This window comes from Gossypium arboreum, chromosome 7 (genome assembly GCF_025698485.1).
Source record: "Gossypium arboreum isolate Shixiya-1 chromosome 7, ASM2569848v2, whole genome shotgun sequence".
Classification (NCBI taxonomy): Eukaryota; Viridiplantae; Streptophyta; class Magnoliopsida; order Malvales; family Malvaceae; genus Gossypium; species Gossypium arboreum.
In genome coordinates, this window is record NC_069076.1 from 17,109,014 (window position 1) to 17,117,832 (window position 8,819).

General features: G+C 34.7%; 1 non-coding gene across 1 annotated transcript; it reads right to left on the reverse strand.

The window, feature by feature from the left end:
• Window positions 1-7,292: 7,292 nt before the first annotated feature.
• Window positions 7,293-7,399, reverse strand: LOC128295917 (small nucleolar RNA R71). The gene has a single exon (XR_008286466.1). It is a non-coding gene; the product is annotated as a small nucleolar RNA R71 (small nucleolar RNA).
• Window positions 7,400-8,819: the final 1,420 nt, after the last annotated feature.

Genomic DNA, 8,819 nt, shown 5'->3' on the forward strand with positions numbered 1-8,819 from the left:
TTGGTATTATATCCGGCTTAAAGTCCCGCATGCTTTGTGGTGGTGATTGGATTTGGGTTTTAAACCTAGCAGACTTAATGCCGATGATTGGAGTAAGATTTTGATTTCGAATGTTCGTAGTAAACTACCATTGAATATGTTCAATACATTAAGTTGGTCAGGTATGTATTATATACTTTTATATGTTAGATTGATTGGAATTGAATCATGAATGCGAAATGAGAAGTATATGTGAAAATCTCATATGTGTATGTGTGTATTCGGTTATGGTGAAAGGTTATATGAGATTGATTTGGTGATATACATGTTAAATAATATGAATGCAAAGAATGGGTAATAAATCTGCTTGGGACAGCAGCAGTAACGTGATTTCGAAAAATCACTATAAATTGTGGGATTTGAGTTAGAGGCTGAATAAATTATGTCACGAAATCTTAATGAGTCTAGTTTCTTATAAAAGAAACCATGTAAGCAAAAGAATTGCCAATAATGAGATATTTGAAGTGGCGTGGAATAGAGTCAAAATGACTTCGAGGTCCCTTATTCTGTTTTCAGAAAATCATTATAAATGGTACAAAAATGGTTATAAGATAAAATTTATATTCTTAGACTCCTTAATGAGTCTAATTTCAAATGAAATAAACGATAACATATTTTGAATTCTGTATAATGAGAAAATTGATTCGTTGTGAAGAGTAGTTAGAATAGTCAAATAGTGAAACAGGGGAAACTTCAATAAAAATCTGGTATTGATTGGTCAAACAAAAAAATTCTGAAAATTTGATGGATAGAAGATATATGAGTCTATTTTTAGGAAAAATTAACGACACTTGATTTGGAGTTTCTTATCTCCTGTTATAAATAATTTAGTGACTGTTCCTCAGGAAGACAGCTTGTTGTGAATTTCTGATTTTGTTGCAAACATGGTTAAAACTTGTTAATGAGATGCTTTTCGAGTTCTTATGATCTTATTTGTGATTTCAATATTTGGTTTTAATTGAGTTCAGATTCAAGTGAGGTGAATTTGCTAAATATGCATTATGTTCATGGATACTTGGCCAAAATGGCAATTATCTAGGAATGATTTCTTGAAAATTTGAAATAATCGATCTATAAGTAAATTAATTGTTTGCATTGCTTAAAACTTACTAATGATTGAAGCTTACTCTGTGTTCTCTTTTCCATTTCTTATAGGTTTATAGTTTAGCTCGAGTTGGAAGAGCCGGAGATATCATCACACTATCGAGTCATTATGTGAGTTGAGAAGATTGCATATCATCATGGTTTAAGGCATGTATAGGATAGACTATAGGTAGAATGATATTTCGACTTTGTATACATTATAGCCATGCAAAGATGGCTTGCTCATTTTGTTTAGAGAAGCCTTATAATTGAACTAATGTGGTGAAATGTTTTAGTTATAACTTGACAGTAGTTAATTTGTTATTAGATATTCGGTTATGTTTTGATAGTGTGTCATTTTGGAAATTTATAAGAGCTCTTATGGAAAATCAATGAGACATATTTGTATTGTTGATAATTTATGTTTGGTAAGTATCTTTGACCTTATAGAAGTTTTGTTCAGTCAAGTAATACCTCATAACCTTATTCCGGCAACGGATACGGATTAGGAGTGTTACAATTTCTTTCATAAGTATGAACTAAACCCCCCAAATACCTAAGGGGAATGAAACCTAAGACGGATCTTGTTATTATTATCTGAATTGTATGATAAATATTTGATTTGTTCTTAACTATGTGTTCTTAATTCTTGTTTTAATATTCCAAGATATTGATTCAAGTTAACGCTCTTATTCAGAGGAGGAATAGACCCTGTCTAAGAGTAAATTTGTCGTAAATTAGCAGACTTTATTGCGCGCTTAGAGATAGAGTGACAAGATTTTGCCGGATTAAGGTGAAACATAATAGGGGAATCCATAGATTGAGTTAATGAAATTCTAGGGTGTTAATTAGAAATAGATTTCAATTATTCAACCTAAGGTTAGACGTTATTTGTAACACCCCGTACCCGAGTCCGCTGCCGGGGTCGGACACGAGGGGTTAACGGCTTAAACCATTCACTTTCACAGTCCATTTTAAAAAAAATTTTCAGGCAGTTGGCTAACTGCGTCACTGTCACTTTAAAAATCATATCTTGAGTTCCAAGTCTCGAAAACCAGTTTCATAATTTTTCCCTGAAACTAGGCTCATATATACATCTACAGATTTTTTTCTAGAATTATTGGTCAGGCCAATTAGTACAGTTTATTAGTTAAAGTCTCCCCTGTTACAGGGTGCGACTACACTGACCTTCATACATTACGACCTGGATATCTCCCTGTACAGGACTTCAATACTGATGTTGTTTGTTTCTATAGAAACTAGACTCAAATAGGAATCTATACATATATGGCATGACTCCGAATTATCTCTGGTTAATTTACAATGAATTTCCAAAGTCGGAACAGGGAATCCAGAAACCGTTCTGGCCCTGTCTCACGAAAACTTAAATATCTCTTAACATACTGTTCATATGATCGTTTCGTTACTTTCCTATGAAAATAGATTCACCAAGGTTCGACTACATAATTTATTCACTATTTAATTCCCTTTCTACTATTTTTAGTGATTTTTCACATTCACGTAACTACTGCTACCAACATCTATTTTTAAGGTAAACTTTACCTATTTCATGATCCTCCATGGATCAGCTAGAGTTTGTCATACATATACCAAAAGTGATCATGAATGACCATTCCCATGGCTAACCGTTACCAACATTTCCATACCTCTTGACAAACAACATACAAATGATTATAAAGCTATGATCAAAGTATATCTAAGCCATTTTCGCATGGCTATCCAAATTTACACAAAACCGAAGGGTACATGACCTACAATAAAAGGGTAGTCCTATACATTAACCAAGATATCCTCTCACTACTAGTCTATTCTATACATGCCATAAGATATTCCAAAACATAGCAGTACCAAACAGTGGATAGTGATAGTGTGACTAGTTGCTGACGATCCCCGAGCCTGTAGCTTCCAAATAAGATCTATAAAACAGAGGAAACAAAGTACACGGAGTAAGCATTACAATGCTTAGTAAGTTTCAAGCAGTGTCAACAGATAACAATCAAGTTATAACATAGTTGTTCATATTTTTATTTCACCCTTCCTACGGGTATACCACCCCTTTATCCGAATATGCACATCTCATCATAATCATAGGAATAGTCTCATAGATTGCTCTCGTATACATCACATAACTACCTTATGGTTTAGTTTAAATCAAGCTCACATATAACCTTGGAGTACATACCTGTTTAACCTTTCGCATTGCGTATATTTATAAGCAATTCTTATTACAAGTCTTACCGGACATAATCTCCACACGTAGTCATCGGGTCTTACCGGTCATAATCTCCACACGTAGTCATCGGGTCTTACCGGTCATAATCTCCACACGTAGTCATCGATCTCACCGGAACATATTCCAAGTTTCATGTACATTTAATCACATGTTACAACATTCACATTAGCCATTCGGCTTTACCACATATGCATATCACACATATATTTTACATTAGCCATTAGGCCTTATCACATATATATACACTTTCACATTCACCACATTGGCCATTAGGCCTTATCACATATACATACACTTTCACATTCACCACATCGGCCATTAGGCCTTATCACATATACATACACTTTCACATTCACCACATTGGCCATACGGCCTTATCACACATATGCACTTTCACATTCATCACATTGGCCATTCGGCCTTATCACACATATATGTATATCATACATATTTCATATTTTTCTTGTACATCAATTTCAGCAATAGCTTATAAGCAACTCAAATAGTTTCATCGAAGTTTACAACAAAATCACATATTCACTACAAGCAGTTTTCCTGACCAACAGTCACTAAGTTGTTTATAACTGGAGTTACAAAACTCAAAATCAATTGCCGTTAATTTTCCCCGAATGTAGACTCATGTATCTTTCACCCATAAAATTTTAAGAATTTTAGGTTTGGCCAATCAATACCAGATTTTTCTTAAAGTTTCCCCTGTTTCACTGTTTGACTAATCTGACCACTCTTCGCTACGAATCAAATTTTTCATTGTACAGAATTCATAATGTGTTCTATTTGATTCCATTTGAAACTAGACTCATTAAGGAGTCTAAGCATATAAATCTTATCTTATAACCATTTTTTTACAATTTATAATGATTTTCCAAAAAACAGAACAGGGGATTCGGGTCATTCCGACACTGTCCCTTTTACTTTAAATATCTCTTTATAGGAAATTTCTTTGCTTCCACGGTCTCTTTTATAAGAAACTAGACCAACTAAGCTTCGATTACATATCTTGTTCAGCCTATAATTCCACACCAACAATTTATAGTGATTTTCTAAAATCACGTTACTGCTGCTGTCCAAAGCAAATTATTACAATTTGCTCTTAAATTTCAAGTCCAAACACCTATGAACTTGCCATTTGAGTTTAAGACATATCATGGCCACATCATATCTTATCAAATCAACTCATTATGTCCTATTATGATTGAATTTACTCAACGATTAATCGCTTAAAACTTACCTCGGAAGTGGTCGACGATTAGATGTCCACGGCTATTCGTTTACTTTCTCTTTTCCCCTATCCGACTTTGATCCTCTTTGCTCTTAAGCTTAAGTAAAACAATAGATTGCTTAAGTACTTAACTAATATTATTCACTTAACAATCACATTTGGCAATCACCATTCAAATTCAACTCAATCACAACATGGCGAATACACACTTCTCCTACTTCCATTCTAAATAAAAGTTTATCGAGCTTCCATCTTCATTTAACTATGTACCATTTAGAACTATCAATACTTTACACCCTTTAACAAATTATAATCAATTGCCAAATGCATCTTTGACAATTTAAACCACACAACTCAATTTCTTACAATTTAAGCTTAGAAATTTCTATTCATGAAAATTTTAGCAACATGGAGTCCATTAAACACTCCAAAATTTCATTTGAACAACAATTGTTCAACCTTCTAGCAAAATTTCAATCTGGACAGCAAGCATTATTTTCCTTTATTTCAAGCATGCAGCGACCAATTTCTCCACATTTTACAAAGACATTCAAATCAGCATTTACATCTTGGAACAATTTGTTTTCAAGCTGAAATTTCCAGCAGTCATTTATGCATTTAATTGTCAAATGGTTACGTCACTACTAACAATTGAAACTTAGTAAGATTAATATAATATTTTAGCTATTAAACTCAATTTATCAACCCTAATCGGCATGAAAATAGAACCATTAATTTGTTCAAATTTTGGACAGCATAACGAAGGCACAAAATTGACGGTAGTAATTTTTACAACTAATCTAAGAGCTTTTCTTTTCTACAACCCACATTCATGCCTTCCAACCACAATCCATCATCATTTTTCTTTAAAACAAAGTTAAAGATAGAAGAGAGCTTGGAAAACTTACCAACTTAGGATACAACTCCTAAACAAGCTAAATCCTTAGTTTCCTTCAACATGCAAGCTGTCTCCATTTTTCTTTTTGTTGCAGCCCTCTTCATCTTCTTCGATGGATTACCGAGTTACTTGAAATTTCAGCTACCTAACTAGCTAAAATCATAGTTTTCCTCCTTCTTGCCATCTTCTAAGCTAAAAATTAAAGCAACCCAACTTTCTTCTCCCTCCCCAAGTCACGGCAATGGAGGAGCAAGGTGAGACAACTTTTTTTTTCATCACCCTCTCTTTTCATTTCTTTAATACTAACCTCTTATTTTATTCTTTCTAACATAACACACTAACACAACATGTTTCCAACATGTTTCCACCCATAGCATGGCCGCCACTATGCTTAATTTTGGGTAATTTGCCATGCAAACCCATCTTTTCACAACATGCATTATTAGGCCACTTTACATTTGCCTAGCACATTTCTAAATTTTCTCACATAAGTCCTATTTGATAAAATTCACTTACAATTAACAAAATTCAAACATGAAATTTTCACACATGCATATGTACATATAATGAGCATCAACTATAATGGTTAATTATTTTTATGACTCGGTTTTGTGGTCCCGAAACCACTTTCCGACTGGGGTCACTTTAGGGGTGTCACATTATTAGTCTCGAAAGAGATAATAATATAACTTAGGGATTTCTACGGATCAAGTCAAATGTATAAATCGCCTGATTCAGAGTCAAATAACAAGTGAAGTCTAGGTGGATTTTTCCTTAGGTATTGTCTCAATCAATCGAATTTTCCCAAAACTATTTTCCCAAGTTTTCTTTCTGTGCATTCTTAGTTAGTAATTAGTTTAGATAACCAAACCTTTTAATTTTTAGGCTAGATAATAAAAAGGAAGTAAACACTAGTACTTGTAGTTCCTTTGGGTACGACAATCCGGTCTTGCTGAACTATACTACTGTTCGATAAGTACAATTGCCTTAATCGTGATAATAAGTTAGTCTCAAGAATGATTCATTTATAAATTTCTAAAACCTGTTACGAATATCACGCATCAAGTTTTTGGCGCCGTTACCGGGGAACTAGGATATTAGGAACACTCAATTTTTATTACTTTAGCCATTTTACTTTTATTGCAATTTAAATTTTTATTTTATTTTCTAATTATTCATTTATTTTCTTCTGACAAGTTTTTCTAGTTTATGACCTGAAGAAACCCATTAGGACCATTACTGTTTGATAGTGAGATCAATTGCATAATTCGTAAAAACTGAAGAGAAATAAGGTAAAGCTTACGATACACAGAGGACGAGCAAGAGGACAATACTTCAACCACAATCGAGGATATGGCTAAAAACCAAGAAAATCTGCTACCTCCTGCGATTGCTGTTAATCAGAATCCTGTTCTGCGCACTATGTATGATTATGCTAAACCTTCTTTAACAGGAACTGAATCAAGCATAGTTAGGCTTGCTGTAGCTACAAATACTTTTGAACTGAAACCTAACACAATTCAAATGATACAGTAATTTGTTCAGTTTGATGGTTTGCAGGATGAATATCCCAACGCTCACTTGGCAAACTTTTTAGAACTATGTGATACATTTAAAATTAATGGCGTTTCTGATGACGCCATTCGCCTTCAGTTATTCCCTTTTTCATTGAGAAACAAAGCTAAATAGTGGTTGAATTCGTTATCACGGGGGTCAATCACTACTTGGGAATGATCGAAAATTTTTTATTAAAATATTTTCCGCCGACTAAAACGGCTAAATTACGTAATGATATCTCTTCTTTTGTACAAATGGATTTTGAAACACTCTACGATGCATGCGAGAGATACAAGGACCTCTTGAGAAGATGCCCTCACCATGGGTTACCACTCTGGCTATAGGTTCAAACCTTTCATAATGGCCTGAATCCTTCAACTCGATAAATGGTTGACGCAGCTGCTGGTGGAACCATCAATAATAAGACACCTGAAGATGCCTATGAATTTATAGAGGAGATTTCACTGAATAACTATCAGTGGCAAGTCATGAGGATAAAGCCAATGAAAACAGCCGGCGTTTATAACGTCGATTCAGTCACCATGCTCTCTAATCAGGTAGAACTCTTGAATAAGAAAATTGATGGTTTTCTTAGTTCTTCACAGGTTCACCTAGTAATGTAGTGCGAAGCAAGTGGAGGTAGATCAAGCAATTCAGAATACCCACCATATGGCCACAACATGAAGAACGAGCAGTTAAATTACATGGGTAATAATCCTCAATCTCAAAATAATCCTTATAGTAATACTTACAATGCAGGTTGGAGGAACCACCCAAATTTCTCATGGGGAGGCCAAGGGAATTAGAGACCACCACCTTCAGGCTTCCAACAACCACCCTACCAACAAGAGAAAAAGCCAAACCTTGAGAAGATGCTAAAAAAATTCATCTCAGTGTCAGAAACTCGTTTTCAGAACACTGAGACAGCGCTTAAAATTCAACAAGCGTCGATCCAAGGGCTCGAAACTCAGATAGGTCAGCTCACTAAATTGATATCCAAACGACCACAAGGTAGCCTACCGAGTGACACTGAATCTAACCCAAGGGAGCAATTTAATGCAATTACCATTCAAGATAAGGAAGGGTTAGTTTCACCTGAACCAAAACAGAGGCAAAAACCTGTGGTAAGTAAAGGTAAGGGTGAGGTGGACCACAATGACCAGAAAACGGTAAGTAAAGAGTACAAACCTCAGGTGCCATACCCTAATGCGACAAGGAAAGACTATACAGATGAGCAATTTGGTAAATTCCTTAAATTATTAAAGAAATTACATATTAACTTACCGTTTATCGAAGCTCTCTCGCAGATGCCAAATGCAGTCAAATTTTTAAGGGAGCTTCTAACAAACAAACAAAAGTTGGATGAGGCGTCGCATGTGGAGTTGAATGCAGTTTGCTCAGCCATATTACAGAATAAGCTACCCAAAAAATCGAAAGATCCAGGAAGTTTTACGATTCCTTATTTAATTGGTAGTTTAGATGTTCATAATGCATTGGCTGACTTCAGGGCAAGCATTAATGTTATGCCTTATAAAATGTTTAAATAGCTAGGTCTTGGGAAACCCAAACAAACTAGGATGAGCATTCAATTGGCTGATAAAACCATTAGATTTCGTAGGGGTATCATTGAAGATGTTCTTGTTAAGATCGATAAATCTATATACCCACTAGACTTTGCTGTTCTAGACATGGAAAAGGATAGTAACGCACCTTTGATTTTAGGACGACCCTTTTTAGTGTCTACTAAA